The 20,625-nt window shown below is 38.7% G+C and overlaps 1 protein-coding gene and 1 long non-coding RNA gene across 7 annotated transcripts in view; one reads left to right on the top strand and one right to left on the bottom strand.

Annotated features, from left to right (window-relative positions):
• The window catches only part of dlgap4b (discs, large (Drosophila) homolog-associated protein 4b), an 82,059-nt gene that overhangs the window by 46,599 nt on the left and 14,835 nt on the right, over positions 1-20,625 (bottom strand). For 5 of the 6 annotated variants that reach the window (XM_088423512.1, XM_088423506.1, XM_088423509.1 and 2 more), the window contains exon 2: positions 12,859-12,912. The exons of the other annotated variant lie outside the window; for it this stretch is intronic. The gene's annotated coding sequence lies outside the window, so the exon portion shown is untranslated. The remainder of the gene's footprint in view (positions 1-12,858; positions 12,913-20,625) is intronic. 6 annotated transcript variants of the gene reach the window in all.
• Positions 16,677-19,380, top strand: LOC148419097 (uncharacterized). Its single transcript, XR_015866520.1, has 3 exons — positions 16,677-16,801; positions 16,883-16,940; positions 19,326-19,380. It is a non-coding gene; the product is annotated as an uncharacterized LOC148419097 (long non-coding RNA).

The following is a 20,625-nucleotide window of genomic DNA, read 5'->3' as shown; positions in this document are numbered from 1 at the left end:
AAAGACTGTAAAGTCAGACTGCTGGAATGGGAAAATGCCATAGGAGGATATATAGTTCCTGAGCTATAAATTGAATTAATGTAAGAAAGGTACAGGGCCAAAATGATGAATCTGTATTTTCTCACTTGCGGCAACTGAAGCCATTTTTCTTATTCATACATATTTTCCTCTTTGGGAAAAAAAAAGTGGATTCCTGTTCCTGCAATTTAAATAAATAGGACTGTTGTTGCCCTGGGCTCTCCTTTAATTTTCCACTTCACATCCTAAGTCAGGCTGAGCAAAAGGGACAAAAAAATAAGACTCGGCAGCCTTGTTGCAGCAAAATCCAGCATCACCTGCAGAGGGGAAAGCTATCGGTGTAATTGTGAAGTTATGGATGAATTCACTGATTGGAAGGCAAAACAGGCCTTTTGACCTCAGTGATTAACGAGCAATGGGCACTTCCAGCAAGCTGATGATGGTGATTCACATGCAGGTGAGGAACATGCAATTACCGCCAGCTCCAGCCCATTTGCACACGCAAGCGGACTATTTACAGGAAAGCCAATTCGAGGTGTGCTCAGGGGCAGCTCACTATACTCCATTGTTGTGGACCAGGCCTACTCTGCTTAACAGGCAACACGTCAACCACTGGCTTGACGGGATTTGCTTTCTTTCACCACCCACTGAGACTTAACACATCACAGTGAAATCGCTAAGCAGAACTGAATTTGTCACCCATAACTACACAAACTCTATTAGTCCTCTTTAGAGTAAATCACAGAGGCAGTGGGATGTTTTTTTCCAAGCGTGTCTCCATGGAAGTAAAGCCTAGTCATCTGTGAATGACACACTCAGCCTCACACGTTTTTTTATTTTGTCCTTACAACACTCCGCACTTGCCAGCGCCACAAAGACTTGACCCTAATGAGATGTCTCCTGTTGTTTACATTCTTGTGCCACAAATGTTAAAGGGCCCTATCACGAAAAGTCAACTTTTTGGAACTTTTGGCCATGTTTCAATGTTGATTTCTCGCCGTAATACACCTAAAGTGTTATTTTTGTGGTCGGCCGGCATTGAACAACATCACGGAGGGGGTGAGGCAGCCACATAGTAAGAGGTGCAACCTCTGCAAGCAAGGTTTACTTCCTTCTATGTATATATTTAACTGTGAAAAGTGGAAAAATATCATGATCTTGGCCCTTAAAAAAAAAGAAATCGGTCTGCAATGTTCTTTCTACCCCCTCGCTTCCTCCTATATCCCCTTGCGTTCACTCTGTGTGGCAGCAGAAAGCTCTTTAAAGACGCCCAGGGGCTTAACCACTTTAACATTATTACACGAGCATGTCTCACTCAAAGCAATCCCCAGCCAATTGAGAGGCTTACGTCTTTGCCACGGTCGCTTTACGAAGACTAGGGAAGGGCCTGGCCTACTGACTTGACCATTACTTAATTGGTCAAGTCATGAAGTTATGCTGTATTATGAAACCGGTATGTGATTTTCATTTTGAGCATATTTTATCTAACCGACAGGTATTGCTTAAGGGCAAAAATTATGCCTATGATTAAAAATTCTGTTTGTGTTTCACATAAGCTATGCTTTCACGTCTCACTGTGATGTGTGCAACTAACATGCACAGTTTGCATTTTCATGCATTTCTTATACTTCATGAGGCTTCAATTTAAAGTGGATTTTGTGTGAATTGTGTCATGGTAGCTGGTTTGACTTACTGTGGACATTTTGAAGCTTTGTAAAATAAAGAAAAAGCATACGTTTTAACGTAGCCCTTTGGAATGTGTGATATTATGTATCAGTGAGGAAGGTTATTGTCTTATTAAAGGACGTAAAACTACCTAAAAAGCAGACTGCTGCAGAAATATTTTCTTGAGTCGCAGACTAATCATTTGTGTCCACTGTAGAGGATATATATATATATATATATATATATATATATATATATATATATATATATATATATATATATATATATATATATATATATATATAAATAAATAAATAAATAAATGCAACACATGTGTGAGAACTACATAACTACTTTTTTCATGAATATTTTATACGAAGTATACATTATTTGTGCTAATCAGTGCCGCAAGAGATTTAACAAGTAATTCTCCAAACTCAATTAAAGAGTTGTTGCACATTTTGCAACTTCAGTGGAGCATGCAAGCACGCTGCGAAATCATTGCTTTGAATTAATTGGCAACAGGAGCGAGCCGATTAGAATGCATTTTGCATGAACGTATGCATTCCGATTTCCAAGTTCAGGTTTAAACAGGCAGTTCCTTTAACGATAGTGACACTGATGTTGCAGTTAGGGACAACAACAATTAAGGCATGAAGTCATAGGTGTAAATAGTATCAATATGGAGATAATCCAATTGCAAATCAAGAGACTGGTAGGGCACTGAACTAACACGATATGTTTTATTCATTGAATGCGTTCACAAAATGACCCTTCAATTTTTGGCGCGGCTTTTACAGAGGGAAACCAATTGACGGCTCCAGTTTTGTCTCATAGCGATTTGAGTCCATTCGGAACTGTTATCATTTTTATCCTGGGCTCTGAAAATAGACTTACAGCTAGGTTATTACCTGAGCTTTGTACAGTAACAAGTACAGATATGACTCTTTGGATTTCCAGAATCGTGAGTGGCAGTCTTCTGTTGCTTTTCACGGGGTCCGCTTTTCTTTTAAGGCCACAGAAACAAGCTACGGTTTAAACCACGCATTGTTGACACATACTTGACTTGTGTACGCTATGCACTGCATGCAGGTTGATGCTCTCAGTCCATTAGCTTTGATTTTCCTTCATCAACAAATTACTTGTGCAGAGCCTGACAATTTAAAAGAACTCTGCGGAAAATGCCTGGATTTAATGTGTCATGTAGATGTTTTCATTTTTGTAAGAAAGATTGCGTATCTGGCACATTTTGTCATTTTTATGTTTTCGTCACTATTGTCCTATAGGGTCCTGTATTTAGTATTGTGACTTGTGGAAAATGAGTCCTTGATGTATCAGTTGCCAGGCAGTCACTAGGATTCATTAGTTTGTTTTAGTATGTCACACAGATAGATTTCTAACATCATTTTTTTCTAAGCACTTCATTCTCAGAGAACAACACATCAGAATGTCAAGTCAATCTCTCAAACTGCCATGTCAAGCGGGAATCCTAGTGCACCTCCAGGTATAGTTTGAACTCTAGTTTCCAAGTCTAATTTTGCAAGTCTGTATTTTATGCTTGCTGTGGTTATGCTGAATGTTTGTAAAGGAGGACTTTTCAACGTCCATGTCTTGTCTGCTTCTGGGTCCAAATGTAGATCCTTATATGATAGGAAGGACCTCAATCAGGTTTCTTGAAAGCAAATGCAAGTTTCGCTTCATTAATATCCAAGCTAAAGTAGTTAAGATGTGGGAGAAAAAAAAGACTGACTATAGTCAAGATAAAAATATATAGAAGGTGACCTTTGCAATAGCTTACTTTGGACAGAGAAATGATTTGAAAAACAACATTCAGCTAATAGTAATCAACATTTAAAAGGACACTTTCTAAGTCTAGTTTCCGAGTCCGTTTTCCAAGGCTAGCTAACTCGTTTAATTTCTGATCCTCCCTGTGTTTATATAGACTTTTTAGTTCTCTACCTCTGCCATTTCTGCTTCTTGGTCCAAATTCTGCTCCTCATGTCAAATTTATTCAGACAGCCCATAATCACAAAAGAGTCTCAAAAGGCTTCACACATGAAAGCTTCACAAATGCACAACGGCTTCTCTTGAACTAAGCCACCAGAAACCAAGGGGGAAAAAAAACATTTTGAAAAGGGGCTGCAGATGACATGACAAAAACATTAGAAAAAGTAAAATGAGGCCTTTGGATTGAGCATTGGTGGAGTTTTTGAACTTCCTCTGAGTTGCTTTGATTCAGCGTTCCTTTAAAAATACCAGCATGCTGTCAAAGTATTTCCTTGAGAATGTTTTGAGCTACTTGTAATTTGGACTGCGTTCAATGGCACCCACTAATGATGTACATGAACCTTGTCGGCGTGGGTGCACGGATGAGACAGTTTCCTGCATCCTACTGTTATTCCAGCTCTCCACCTCCACCCCCTCATATACAAACACACTACCTGAGAAGCATAGAAAGAAACACAAACACAAATGCAGCTGTATTATTCGTGAGTGAAGCTCCATATGTGGATTGAAAACACAAGGGAGTTTTAGTTATTAAAATGCTGCCAAAAATATTACCTCAAGCTTCAACAAGAAGTTTACATAGTTGTGCCTTTCTGATTTATTGAGTCTTTTTTTTTTTAACATGCCAGTCAAAAATCTAATATTTATTTTTAAATGGGTCACTCAAAGCTATTCTAAAGTATGCTTTGAAAGAATAAACGTTCATCCAGAGATTTCAAAATCAGTTCCCCTCATCTATATTATAGCGTGAGGATAACACTTATCAAAAGTCAATTGCACAAAAACACAAAAATGCGTTACACTGCAATGTGATTTTCAGTAAAGAAGAATACATTTTAAAAAACTGACTCATCCTGGGGCCTTGGAAAAACTTAAGTAAAATAAGCCCTGTGGGTGGCATGATAATAGCCAAAGTAAGCACAAATACAGTACTGTTTATATCTTTCAGATCTATACTGGAGTTTGCAGCTTCCGTGCCCATGTACAATAATCTCCGAAGAGCCATCAGAATCAAGAGCCCTGTTTTATGTCACATACATTGGGTGACAAAAAAAAACAAAACACCCTATCAGATTACAAATTCATGACAAAATACAAAACATCCCTATGTCTGGAAAATCTAAAACTCAATCTAAATATCAAACTTTTTTTTTCATTTTTCCCATTTACTTTGTTTGTAAACTTTAAAGCAATTTAGGATCCCTTATTGTGGGCAACATTTTCAAACACTAAAGATTTTCCTATTTATTTGTGCTGAAATGACTCCTTGAGTAAATTCCATCCATTTTCTAAAGCTGCTCATCCTCATAAGGGTCGCAGGAACTCTTCAAAAAAATCGATTGAAATGTGTAAATGTTTCTGTTTATACATTTTCTTACGAATCTGAAGACGAACGAATCCACGTTTCCGAAATGTGCCCGCAGCTCTGGCTAATTTAATTTTTTATTTATTATTCGCAAGGCCAGATGGGATACTCAACTGACACACAATCACGGCAGGCAGACACAAACATCCAAACACCAGATGTGCTACTTGGTTCCCTCGCTACAGGCTACTGGAATACACGGCTGCATTTCTAAAGTGGCACAATCGCAGACACGCAACGACGCCGTTTCGTTCAGTACGTCATAACTATCACTATCCACTCAACGCACAGATACGGAGCAGACGGCAGGTGGTTCAAAATCCTGAGCCAGACGCGGTCACCCATTACATTTCCAGAAAAGCTGAAGAGCACCATGACTATGGGTCCTTAACAGCTATTGCACTTCACAGAAGCGATGAAACGCGAGGTGATAAAGAAAAAAGCACAATCACAGATGGATGAGATGTGTACAGTATGTCGGACTGGGCAAGAGAGAGAAAGTGGAACAAGGTCAACTTGATGAGATGGCAACAGCAGGAGGATAGAGAAGCATCGGGATAAAACTGGGATGTGACCCAGTGACCTTAGGTGGGCTAGCGCGGATGTTTTGCCAGGACACGGATGAGTAACTTTGTGACATAAAAGCAAGCATAGCCAAAATTGGAGTGCTTTGATAAAGCTTTGCACATGGCTCGACATGCTGCGCTGACGTGTTGATGATGCCAAAGCTCCACTTGTGGCCAGATGACGTGGCCTTAATCTGCCCCTGCGGGTTTATTTACCATTTAAACACATTAGCCTTTTGCAAATCACAACCGCCACGCTAGCCCTTTGGACATCACAAGCAGGAGGTAGAAAAATAAAAACTCTCGTAACAAAAATGTCTCCATCTGAATTTTTCACTTATTGTACAGTTTAAATGAGCGTTTTTCAACCTTTTTTGAGTAGGCGTACTTTTTTCCTTTGAAAAAATCTCGGGGCGCACCACCATCCAAAAATGTAAAAATTTGAAACTCAGTATCTTAAGTAACGATACAAAATCAATCTCACAATCTCAATCAAATAATAACATTTAAAAACACTAAGAACTTGTCTCAAAGTACTGGCGAAGAATATGTATTACACGATCAGGCTGACAAACTCGCAGCCATGGCACGAGGGGGAAATAGCATGAGGATTTTTTTTCCCATTTCCGAACCTTTTTTTTTTTTATACTTTCAGTTAAGCTCCCTATTGGTGCATGTCTGATAAAAGCACTCACTCTTGTGTTTGAATATACATTGGGATACTTGATGATAAGATTTGGAGAGAAGTCATATTTATTGTACTACACTATTACTTTAGCCTCATCGGGCAGCAGTTGGGACTATCTAAATGCTTTAGTCCTTAAGGAGAATTTAATAGAGCACAAAGGCTTGAAAATGTATCTAGGCATAGATAGTCTTAATCTCAGAGGGATAAGTTATTTCTCGTCCTTAAAGTAATAACGGGAGAATAATATTGTCCGGGGCATCCATTGTCTATGCAGGTATGATAAGAAAATATACGGAAATTTAATTAGAACAGTTTCAGTAGCTGTGAATTACATGCGAAAGCTGTTGAAATGAGCAAATGAAACTAGATATGCAGACCAAATCTCACTTTGTCTTAAGGAGAGATAAATCCCATAAATACAGTATGCAGGTTTTCAGCAAGACGATACCCTGGCAGCAGTGTAAGCCTCTGCCACCGCGACAAGCATGCTGAGGTTATGTCGAAACGAGAGAGGATATTCATGGATTTATATTTGTCATTCATCTCTTTCTCATCTATTGTTACAAAGATATCTCAAATTCAGAGAAGCACTTTAATGTGCGATGCAGGTCATGAAACTGCAGAACATGGAATTTAGAAGGCTGGTGCACTATGAAAAGGCTTCAGCTTTCAGGACAAAGTACTGTACATTTTACAATGTTTTCTTCTTCTGAGATAGATACATGATGTGAAATGGGGAAAATGAGCCACAACATGACATGATTCTTAACTAAGAAATTCAGTTTGTTCAATTCCACTAAATATGTCTGTACTAAATATTTAAGTATTATAAGCCTTAGAAAGTAGCAGCAACCCCATAGCTTGTTCTTTACCGCCTCCCTTTTTTTTTTTAAGTAATAGGTCCTTATCGGAGGATGAAAAAGTGGTTGCAATTTGTCTCATTTTAGGTGTTCCACGCGGTCCAATTATGGCTATAATTGAGGCCAACCTTGTTAATTAGCACATATGATAAATTGGGTTCCTGGAAGAGCAGAACGCAAGATGAGGGTGAGAAGGTATATGTGTGAAGAAAAAAAAAGTGTCTGGAAGGGTCTAAAATTAAAAGAAGTCACATAAACCTCCCAAATGAGCAGTTCAGCGTTAAAAGTGCATTATGCAGGAAATTGAATTTGGAATCTCTACTGCTCTATGTGGCTGAAAAATGAAACTGCACACTGCCTTCTTCATGTGCACGCTCACATCTTTATTACAAAACACTCAAAGGCTGGAATCAGCCTAACCAAATAACTATGTTTACAAAGGTAAGATGTGTGTAGCTCTACAATACATTTGACATTAGGAAAAAGAAATATTCATGGCTCAGTGTGATATGTCCATGAATGGTGTCGTAGTCATATTCTGCTAGCGTTCTTTTACGTACGGTTAAGCCATAAAAAAACGCTATCTCCAAAGGAAAATAAGGCAACATTTGGCCAGAATGGAATGCCATGGAATAGAGCATCTTGTCATCATAACATCATACTTTTCATTTTTGAATTTGTATCTTTTATGAGGGGATTTATGTGAAAATGTAGAATTTCGGGTAAATGGATTTTTTTGTTATTATTGAGATAAACTGAACGGATGGTTGGAATGACTTAAATTGATCAAAATATGCAGAAATGAAGAAAATGAAAAAAAAATCATAATTTTCGTTTTTGTTTGTGTATTTTATTGTGTATTGTGTATTTTGTGTGAAAATTATTCACATTTGCTCAGTGTGATTTTTAATGTATCAGTAGTGGTACATCAAACAGCTAAAATTGGGAATGGATATTACTTCTCACTCATGTGCAGAAGGCACTTAGTTAGTCAACATCTTTGCAGTGTATTTCCGGCATTTTTCTAGCGTGACGTGCCAACAGTTGGTTCAGTGTACCTATGCCCTAAGACCTCAAACGACAAAACAAGGTTAACCAAGTTGGATTCTTACACACTGACATTCTAACCACAGCATATTCTATTAGCATAACGAACACAGGGAGAAATCAGTACGTCTTTTAACACAAGCAGTTCATAATTACAACTGACCCTTGGTGGCCCAATCATTGAGACTAACGTGAGTGCCTGTAAAACAATAAAAGAAAATTAAGATCTGTGCGACAACCATTTGGCATCAACCTTTAAGTCTACTCTTGTTAATTTGCAAAGGGCAGCGTGGTTCTTACATGCCGCAATCTAATATATTCGAGTAAAATGTTTCATTAATGGCTCATTATTGTTTGAACGGTTGCTTCATGCCACTACAAGTACATCTTACAAGCTTTTCCTCTCCACAAATGCTCAGTATGCGGTTTCCAAGAAAGGCTCCATAGAAAATTAACAGCAAGCAAATGCGTTTTACAACAAAATAGTCATCCAAGGACAACCACCCATGCTACGCAATTCGCCCTAAATAAAATAGCATTTACATCTTTGTAGTTCATTTATAAGTAAATATTCTGCCTCCGCACAAATGCTGAGTTTTGTCAACACAATTGCTTAATTATATACAAACACTATGGCTATTTGTAAATTGAGGCTGTAAAATGAGGTTGTTAACACAGTAAACAAAATTTGCTATATGCGTTAACACCTTCTCAGTGAATATATTGTAGATAATATAATTATCCAACAGATTACAATGGTATTGGGAAAAAATGCATATTATCAAAACAAAGGAATTGCAAGGACATTTTGTAGGTGTCCTCGTGAAAATTGTGACATCTAAGAGCATATCCTTTTTGGAGACCAAGTTTGACTCCTCACGAACCGTGACAAATGCAAAATTGGCTACGCTTGTTGACGTTTGCAACTCAGTGGGATGGGGGTTCAAGCTTCCATTGCTTTGTTCTTCCCAACAGGTGGGAAGAAAAAGATCAACATCAAACTCGGGGTATCATCGTAAGGACCAGATGCTTTTACAGACACAGACCTGGCTTCTGCCCTCGAGAAAAGAATGGATAGCAGATTCATTGATTTAAGCAGGACGAGAAAGTAAATGTGCAGAATTTGAAGGGAAAACTATTTGCGAGATTGGGACGTCATGCCGAGACATGATGAAAGCCAACGGCTCGTTGACGCATCCGCTTTGCACTTCCTCCCGCAACCCGCTGTCACTACATGCCGCACCCTGATGAATTATGTATTATGGTTATCAAAGTGATGGCAACAACAAATAGTAGACCTGAATGAAAAAAAGAACAGCATCGCCACTATGCATCAGTGTGATGCGATGCAGCAAATGCACTCATAAGATGCACTTCTCGGCTTTATCTTACTGACATATACACCTTGTCTCTCATCACTGAAACCTCAAGGGAGCTAAAAATATCAGGAAAAGATAATACAATGGGAATATCCATAAAGGTCTTGGGCAGTGGGAAATAGAAGACAGCTCATGAAAAAATTATTTGAGATACGAAAATTAGCTTCACACAAGATGTTCATCATTGGGATAATTAATTCGTGCAGAAAACCAGGTAGGAATATTCCTGGCCCTGCTCTGGTCATTTGGAATTAATTACAGCCACACATGGATGGCTGCTCAAAAATCTGAAGGTAACTGTGTGCAATATAAAAGTTCAGCTTGTAAATCCAAACAATCTCCATGTAAACATAATTAGTGCTTCTCTGTATGGAATGTGATCACACGCTAGTAATTTAATTTCAGCCCCTGTCACATTAATGAGACTCAATTATATGTTTGCCAAAAGCTGCACGAACACTGGTGCATTTCTTAAAACGGAAGTCATATTCGCCATCATTTTGTCCGAGAATTATGTCTGATTAGACTGAATGTCCAATCGGACATTTCTAATAATGACAACAAGTGAATGGGGAGGTCAAAATTAGATTTCTTCACAATTGCTTTCTCCGTTCAAATAATCGTGCATTGTAGGCGGCTTGTGTGAAGTGGGTCTTATTGCTAAACAGTTGCAGACACAATGTGCCTGGGAAAACGGACAGTTTGTCTATGAATAACCATCTCTGATGAGTACAATGTATTTTAAAAGTTTATATTTGTTTGATGACTTCTTAGCATTGTATACAGTATATATAAATACAGTAGCTGATTTGTAAATAAAGGAGACAAAATCTTGTGGTCACATTTAATAAAGATTTGCTTTAAGTTGGAATGCAAAGGTAACGACAGAAATGAAACAGCAGGAGCTTTAAAAGCTTTTGGTTGGGGCAGGATTTGTGTCCAATAAGCCATGCAGAGGATTAAAAGAAAGTTAATGCAATGCCAACACAAAGTGGACAGTGCACACACACAAGAGCACAAACTAAGAAGGGTCATTGCATGTGAACAAAACCGAGTCAAAGAAATAAGCCTTGAGAAAAATGACCCATTATTGAGTCTCACAGATTTTTTCTTCTGACCAGTCCCAAATGTAAACTAAATCACCCATCTTTCATTTATTTTATCTAATGACTCTTGAGGTCATTATAAAATGATTCACATTTCAGTGAGTCACTGAATATAATCGCTCACGTAATATCTTAATGAATCCTTATTTTAAAAAAATTCAATTAACACACTTTAGCCCCAGTGTACACAATAGCTCTTTTGTTCTTCAGGCAGCATTCAAGCCTATCATGGTAGGAGAAATGTGACTGGGAGCCCTGTAATAAAAAGCCAATTAAGGTAACACAATGTTCAGCCGGGGTGAAACTCCCTGATAACACTGCAGACTGCATAATATTTCTTCAGCCAGGCCTCACATTCACTTAAAGATTGGAAGAAAAATGCAGCTGAGTAAGTATGTCAGGATCAGTTTTTTTCCGGATTTTTTTTTGCATTATACTGAGGCAGTGCAGCCCACCTCAATCAGCTGACAATGGGGGCGGCTGGAGGACTTTGGAACTGGAAGATCATAATTTAGAATTGCTTTTGTAAGATTTATGGTGGGGTATGGGGGGAATCGCAGAAAAATACAAAAAAATTGAAAAAAAAAAAAACCTCAACAATTGGAATTATACTACAAAAATGGGTGGCAAACCATAAATATGCATACACCGTCTGTAGTTTTAATTTGTAATATCACAAGTTATCACTAGATGGCAGACATGATTTAGGCTAGGTTCACACTGCAGGTTTTTTTTTTTGTTTTGGAAATCCAATCTTCCAATCCAATTTTTCCTGTGGTTGTTCACATTTCCAAACAAATGGGACCTGTATGTGAACTGTGTTTGGACGCCAAACAGCCCAAAAGTGTCCCATACACCGTGACATCACACAGCAAGCACGCTTAATGTTTGTGTATATGGAAGTACGACAATGGATGGCCGAACGATTGTCATACCAGAGCCACCATATTTTCAATGTTATATTTAAGATGGAAAGGAGGGGGAAAGCTCCGCTGTTTGGCCATGGCATTTTGTGCTGTGACTGCAACGTCTCCCTCAGAGGAGACAGACAGTCAAATAAAAACCAACACAGAAAATCCAGTTTGGTCTCCCTCCCTCAGTGTATTTTTAAACTTTTTTTTCAAACACCATAAAAAATGAATTTAGTTATTATATTAATCAAAGAAAAAAAATAACTTTTTACTAGCTAATTAAATGGATAAATAAGTGGACTGTCCCTTTAAAGTTGGTTTGAGGTACAGCATTTTTGTAACATCTTTGAATGCTAATTTTTGGGCTACCTTGTCTTTTGCACTGGGGGGGGGGCGGGGGAAATCACACTTATGTGTTTACTTTTTGTTATTGTTTCGAACACTTTGTTGTTAGGTTACTATATGGATAATGAAAATGGATAAAGGAGAATGTCTCAGTACAGTGCCACAAGAAGAGGAGATCATGCAAATGCTAAACAGGAAGACGTGAGCCAAATAATTTTTCACTGGGAGGCTCACTTGAATTTTACTGATTCGAATATCATTATATTAAATGTCATTGAGAATTATTAATGGCATTCATACTGGCTCAGGCTGCAGACTAGTGCAAGAGTGAAATTAATCTGGTGTGAAATGATGACCACTGATGTTCCTCAGGACAGAACACAGAGGACACTCGTGACGCCGAGCACTGTAACTATGTTTCATCGGCACTCGCTCCTCTGCAGGCTACATCGTGCACACCATGCCGCATAACCAAAAGTGCCCTTTCAGTCATGCCACACCACGCGCTGTGCTCGTCTTGCATTCAAAATGTTTAACATCAGATACAGTGACATTTTCTTTCTGATCATTTTTTCTTTCGCCTCGTCAAACAAAAGTCCCGAGATATTCATTAGCCTGAACAAAGGACAAGTTATGCCAGCCATAGATTTGTACGCGCACAGAAGTCTGTTCGGTGATGAGACTAAAACCCGCCAGCGTCCAAGCTAGTTCAATCCGCTCATGACAAGGTCAAGATACACCATGTCCCTGTTGCCAATGAGCTCGTCCCTCTAGCCGGTTCTTATATCCTATTCCCCGCCATTGAGCCGCCCACTCTCTCATTTGCATGGTCCCATTCACAGTGGGGAGAAAAAAAAAAAAAGACAATAGCAGTGTAGAAAGAACATCAACACACTCTACCTTATTACTTTGCTGCCCAGGTTAGAGAAGAGCCAACTCACAGAGGAATATATCCTGCAACACAAAGAATCATTTTTAATCATCGAACCAAACACCATAAACAAACTTAGTGGTGTGCCGAAACAAAACAAATCAAAAAACAACTCACAAAATATTCAAGAGCCTATTGTGAAGGCCAAATTACAAATAAGCACACCAGATTAATTCTGAATCGCATCATAGACCCAAACATCTGAATCAAATCGAATTGTAACAGTCAAGGTCTCCAACACCTAAAAAGGACATTTGCGAGCCAAAAAAATGAAAGATAAGCACACCGCCTATTTTAATGATGACTTTTATAACTAATTGACTGACAATTAGCTTTTAATCAGAATCGGATACATTTATAAAAAGCCTTATTTAACTAAAGCACCAATAACGCATTTTAATTACGGAACACTGATAAGATTCAGGTTTCTTCCGGAGGCAGGAATAAATAAAAAATGCAATTGCCAAAAGCATTTTATTCTCAAATTTGGCCTGTGGATACAATTAAAAAAAAAAAAAGAAGTCAATTCACGTTTCTACCTAGTACATTTACATGGACTATTTGTTTCTATTGCTGAGTAAAGATAGCACAGCTCACTTTTAGAAATTGGAAAAGCTGCTGAAATAGAAGTTGATATTTTATTAACTAACAGTACTTTTGTCAAACGTTGCTAAACCTAATCAATACAAAACACTGGCACATCTCAGTTCATGATAAGAATTCAGCAGGCATTCATTTGCAATAGCAAGCCTTTTGCCAAGAAGCTGTCCCTCCAGACAATCAATAAAATAGCTGCAGAAACTCACCTCGGAATCACCGATTAAAATTTACTTTGTTTATTGAGGCAGCAATCAAAAAGAATAGTGGATTTTTTTCCCCGTGATGATACCTGATTGTGTGCCACTGAGTTGAGCTGACCGTTATCTGACCTCCACTTCATTAGAGAAACCTGACCTCACTTTGCCAGAAAATGGCCCGGCTCTTGTCCTCCCAGCCCCATTTTGGACTCCGCCGCCGAGGTTTACCTTTCATTAGTGTGAGGTCAATTCAAGTGGGCCACAGGAAGTTCGCTGTGTCCACAAGTGAACGTCTTAATATTCTTCTGCACGCATTGTGGAACTACTGTAGATGCTTAATGCACTGTAGCGAGCCATAGAAAGTCTGTTTTATTTCAATGTTATTTTCAAATTAATTGGCGATTGACAAAGAAACAACAGCACCGTTTCTGCTCATGGTTGTAAACAAAAGGTTGCCACCAGCGCTTGGAGCTAGTCCAAGCGTGGGTAAACTACGGCCCGGGGGCCATATTCGGCCCGTTAAGTCTTTTAATCCGGCCCGCCGAACACCAAGGAATTATCTGTTACGAGTAGAGTGACAATGGCAATATCCTGAAATTATATCATGAAAGTTTGCCCCCCGCTGAGCTAAACTAAAGTACATCACAAGTTAATAGTTACAACTGCAGCTGATAAAGTCAGTTAAAGATGACTTTAATGACTGAAGCCACTTTTTTGTTGCTTCATATCAATCTTTTGATCTTCCACAAAAACACAATACATCTAAATGAACATTACAAACTCTTGACGAGGGTTTTTCTCTCAGAATTTGAGATGATTAAATGAAATTTATCATATCAAATCATCCATTAATATCTCAATTTCCGAATATATTGACAGCACTACCAAAATAATACCTGTAAAATATGTATTACTGTATTTCATTTTCCCCTCAATGGTTTAATAGTTGGACTACATCAAAATCAGTTTTCTCTGAAATCATGTCACCACCATTTCTTGCATGGACCGAGTGCTGTCTTATGTTGAATTCAGGTGTGTTTAAGGCAGCGGCAGCCGAGCAACTCATTCGCCGCCAGCCTCTGCGGCACCATGCTGTGCCATGGCAGCGCATAAACAAAAAATTGTCGATGTTGTGTGAAAAGCTTTTAAGACTTCCTTGAGTATTTTAAGATCTAAATCAACAGTTAAACAAAAAAACACCTATGGTTCATCATTGTTGCGTGAAAGCCAAAGTTCAATAATGCCAATTGTTTATTGATCGTCGAAAGGGCACAGATGTTTATGTGTTCTGAAATTCACTTAATTGGAATCTCTTTGGAACCGCGTGAAAGTGAACCCCGGGGAGCCACTCCAGCAACAAATGACATTCAAAGTAAGATTTATTTTGTTTCCACCCTTATTGCTCTCAAACACCGGCCATTTACTTACGCTTCAACCAAGACAAATAGCAACTAGATAAATGGGGGGGGGGGGGGGGGGGGGGGGGGGGGGGGGCAACCACCACATTGGAATCAAATATAGTCATCTATGTTCAAGATTTGCTTAAATAACAATAACCACCATGCGTTTTGCTGCATTCTCCAGTTTGTCTCGGAATGACAACAACGATAATTGCATCCCACCCAAACACATGAAACAGCATTGGAAAGGCCAGGATGTCCTCTACTGTGCACACTAGTGTAGCTTGAATGAGTCAAGGGTAATGCAAATGAGTCAGAAGATATAGACTAAAAATAAATGTCCACTACAATGGACACAAATAAATGCTGGGTTTGAAAAAATAGGAATGGGCTTTGACTAAAGTTCCTTAACAACTACAATAGGTGACCGAAAACCTAATTTAGCATGTCAATCACACAGTATAAGGGGGACTGACAACCATTCACGCTCTTTCCGAGTGTGGGAAGCGAGGCGAATAAACCGGCATAGCATAAGTGACTCATGCTTTACTTGTGAGTCCTTATAGCAGCTGTTTGATCTTCATCAAAATCTGTGATCATATGCATTTGTACATGATTTACTGTTGCAACCCAACCTGAGGCACTTTAGATAAACAACATTTTAAAGTTCTCATAAAAATCAACAAGAAATGTTTCAACCGTACGAATTCTGCCCAGTTAGTTGGTTTATGCCAAATGAACAGGACGCTGACGAACAACATAAAACAAAAATCCTTCAAAAAAGATGAACCTAGAATTGTAGGAGGATTGACAGACTGGTCCATTGGCCTGTCAATGATGGACCTCCGACCAGCAAAAATGTGTAAAATGCCCTTCAAATGGTTAAGTGATGACGGAAGCACGGATCAAATAAAACAATGGAGGAATGGATTGATAATTACAGTTCATACAATGTATAATTTGTAATGTCAAACTGATCAAGCATTGGTCACTCAACAAATTATGACAGTACAGCAATCTTGCGTGAAGTAGCAAATATCAGCTCATCACGACAAAGCCAATCAGACTGGTATAAATAAAGGTATTACTTTTTTCTCATCTTAAACATCAATAATAGTACGTTACATTGAAAGTAAATCAGTAGTATAAAATAAACACAGTGTGAATTTAAGACAAACTGTTGAGCATTTAAAAGAAAACCCATTATTAATGTCATACTTATATTGTTTCTTAACACCCTTGCTTCAGGTCCCCTGATTAACCGAGAAAAACATTAGAAAGTTGCTCCTAAAATTAAGTCAATGTTTCAAACATTCACTGCGAAATAAATAAATAAATACATTTGAGCTTCGACTACAAATAAACAACTGGTCACATAAATGTTATCGATGCCATATATTATAACATTTCACGTAGTATAATTATTCACATTGCTGACTGTTATGGGTGCACATCTAAGCACGTGTAGTTCCTTGTGCGGTATTTTGTCGAAATCCTTTGACCTTTAGATCAAAGGCATTTCTCATCAAAGGGAAAGATTTGAAAGAAGACACTAGGGAGTTGAAATTTCACTCAGATGGCAACACCATGTTGAATTTCAACATTATTCACACTACGAGGAGTGTGCTTTCTCTTGGCTGAAATACTTCGAGAAGAAGATGTGGAAGAAAATGATCCAAAAATGATCAAAATACTGCACAAGGCATAAAAAGATGGTGCGTATACATTTTCAAAAACTTCAAGTATTTTTGCACACTACAGTTTCCTGTTCATTTGCAATCATGGTCAAACGCAAGGTGCAGAGAAACAACAGTTGAGAACCTCTGTCCTGGACGTGGAGGACATAATCTAAAGGTCAGTCAGTATTCGGAGGGCATTGCACAACCCTATCATGATGAAATATCATTCTGGTCATCTTTCCGGGCAGATGACTCCAGAAGAATACTGCAAAGGGACTGTGCCACTTTGTCGCTCTACTTCATGCTCCACTTCTTGCCTCCCTAAAAGTTTTAGCCATGCCACGCTCAACTTCTTTAACCTTCTTTAAAGTGCGCCACTGCGCCACATTTACACATACTCGCTCCTGAATTCATGTGTCAAATGTCATGGCAAAAGAAATGGTGATTAAAACACTTACAGTTAAAGTTAAACGCATCCCACTTTGGACGCTCCCACTGAGGTTTTTGTTTTTTTTATTATTATTTTTTGTTTTCAAATAATCTATTGATAATTCAAACTGAGTTTTTGGCTAAAATAGATTCATTTCTTTCCTTGGTGATGAACAAGACAAAAACACATTTCCACTGAATTATGAATGGTCAACTCTTAATTAAATTTAGCTGTACACTACTTTCCTCTCTAGAAAAATTAGGTTTTAGACAAGTCAAACACCAAAATTTGGTATATGAGATGGAATTTCAGGATGAAATAACACATATGGGTCAGCATTGTTTGTCAAAATGTGATCGGTAGGAACGGCAACTGCGTCAGGTAGTGAGCGTCAAAGTGTGCAGTCATTTATGTCTATCACGCCAGCCAACATGGGGCACTTGAGAGCTGCTAGCTAGCAGCTGATTTATGCTATATGCCGATTAAACAGAGCCCGAGCCACCGGTAAACACTGGCAACAGATTCCATTATGTCAACGTCAGCATAAATAAGTTGCTTGGCACTGTCCTTAAATTGTGTTCCTATTTTAATAGCTAAACCAAGACATATTTTGAAGTTGACTTTCTTATTGTGGTTTTGCCAAGTTTTACTGTCATGCAAAGCATCACCAGTTGTAGCTGTGATTAACATGATATGTTTGTTTTTTCGACATGTACATTAATAAGCGGGTATCTGGAGCAAGAAAAAAAAAATGCCTTGAGCGTTGCTTTGAACAGAGGTGCATGAATTACTCAAGGACTCGTTCAGCCTCACATCCCAACCAAACATGTGAGACATGAGTCAGAAAGGCCAGGATGTCCTCAATCAAGAACATAGGACTAAGTAGCCTAGCTCCAATGAGAGAGTGCATATAAAACATTAAAAAAAAAACAACAACAACAACATATCACGGTGAACACAAATAAACAGGCTGGGTCTAACAGACTATTAAGAACCTTGAATACTGTTTGGGAATGGGAATTTTCTTGCCTTTAAATTCATTAGCTGCCACAGTGTCAGGGCAATTTGTTTTTGATTTTTCAGAGAATATCGTTACTGCCAGGGGTATGCCTGAAAAAAACAAAACAAAAAACAGAACTGTTATGACAAAACATAGCTTCTTTCAGGATGGTGTCTAACCGTAACCTTTTTGTTTTTGCTACGGTAATAAAAAAGTGGCTTGACCAATATAGTCATGAATTATATCAACACATTTATTAGAGAGGACACGTGCCTTCTGTGATCTCCTCCTGTCCTCATCATACTGACAGGCCTTAATAATCGGTAATTGTGTCAACGGCCGTAGTCGTAGCAACACTCAGTTACTGCAACTCCTCCAAAATGAGAACAGGGATGAGCGAGGACCCAAAGGGACAAAATGTCTCTGCTACTAATGCAAACCTAACATGGGGACATTTATTCTCTAAACACAACAGCAGCAAATTGTCTCCTCGCGCTCATTTTTCACTTACCCATTGTGATGCTTCCTATCGTCCCGTATGGATTATTTGTCCGTTTCCACATCACCATAACTATGCTTGGCTCCCTCCCTCGTAAGTATTTGTACACGGCTCTCCTTTCTCTCCGTCAGCACCTCCCCCTGGGCTCTGAGAGTCCCTTGTACCCCACCGGAGTAAGCGTGCTAAAATATTGATCGAAGGCCGATGAAGGCGAGCGCCGGCACGCTCGGCGGGGGGGCGGCGGCCATGCGGGACTGCTGCCAGGAGGAGCTTGAACTAAGTGAGATGGATGGATGGAGTTTGCTAGGCAGACGGAAGTGAATGGAGGCAGTGTGTAAGCTTGTCGTGTACTGCCCGATGAGCTCGTCTTCATCCGAACGGCAGCCAACGCTGTTTATTATCCGGCCCTCCCTCGTGCCTCGCTGACCTTCTTCTGCTTTCTATGCTCCTCTTTCATCTCTTTTGGCAGCGTTTCTCTACCCCTCCCTCCACCCCCAACTCCCACCATCAAGTCCCTCTCTCTTAAAATGTAACAGTTTTACTAGTGTGCAGCTATTTTTTAATTTTCCTGGGTGACTTTGCTTTTTTTTTTTTTTTCTTTAAAGATGACCTTTTGCTCTCTTTTTTGAAGGTGACCTTGCCAAAGAGAACTATGAGAATTGCCATGGATACGGCAACCTTGCTCCGTGAGGCTCATGAAGAGAGAGTATGGGGGAGGGAAACACGCAGACAAAATAATAAAATATCTGACATCATCACTTTGTCCTCATTTCTGAACACACTGGTTGACTATGCACTAATATTGTCTCCTTTTCTTCTATGAATCACTGGTCTTTGAAGTGTATTTTGCATAATGTCATCTTTAAAATGATCAATTCAATTTACTCTGCGAATGATTAATCTCACGCCAATTGAGCAATTCAATGAAAGTGCGACATTCAAATCAAGAAATAAACAAATATACTGGCAAATAATCCACAGTTGTTTCTAAAAGGGAAGTCAGCCCCCCAATTTTCTTCACAATAAAAGGTTCACTGCAGCCCCACTACCTGAAAGACATCATTTTGACCAATCAAAGCCATCCGGATTCTGAACAAATCCCTCACGCACTGATCTGCCTCATCACCAGTCACTTTACCACATACCTGCACTTTACAAATCCTGCGCAGTGCAAGAAAGCTGCTAAATACATAATATTTTGCACTACATGATATTTTGCGCTATCATTCTTATACGTATGTTTCCTCCACTCCATCTACTCCATAATATGCTCAGAATGGGTGTCTATTCATTTATTGGTGCTTCATTATTACTGCCCTTATTGCTCTATTGCTGTGTTTTTGTTTTTCCTTTTGCCTACTTTATTATTTGCTCTATTGTGGAATGTAGTCTGCTCAGGGACGTGAACAGAATAGTTTCATTGTGTAGTATTATTGTGCAGATGAAGATAAAACTCTTGAATCAATCAAAGTTCGGCTTATGATCACATGACCAGCAGGTGAGCTATGATTGGTTGTTAACCCTGAGCACAGGTGATGTCATTTTCAGTGGACAGCAAGTAGAAAAATGTGTTTTTGAAAGTATCAATTCCATGTGAAAAATAATTTAGTTATCGGGTGAACTGTAAACATCAAACTATCAACTTTTTCCTGCTAAAAATGGCTAAACAAATTAACTATTACTTTAAAGTGACACTGTAAGACTTTGACCGTTTCTCATTAAAAATGAAGAAATTCAATTCTTAAAAATTAAAAAAAAATTGCAAATAAATGACCAGCAGTTTGTTTTAAATATAGTTGTCGACTTCACGCGAGTAGGCATAAGCTAAGAATGTCAACTACATGTATTAATACCGATTTTAAATCAGTCGCTATTTTTGTATGGATACAAAGTTGACAAGTTATTCATCGGTCAACACTATTTTCAAATGT

This window comes from Hippichthys cyanospilos, chromosome 9 (genome assembly GCF_059441005.1).
Source record: "Hippichthys cyanospilos isolate Australia breed blue-spotted pipefish chromosome 9, RoL_Hcya_1.0, whole genome shotgun sequence".
Taxonomy (NCBI): domain Eukaryota; kingdom Metazoa; phylum Chordata; class Actinopteri; order Syngnathiformes; family Syngnathidae; genus Hippichthys; species Hippichthys cyanospilos.
This window is presented reverse-complemented; position numbering and strand designations above follow the sequence as displayed.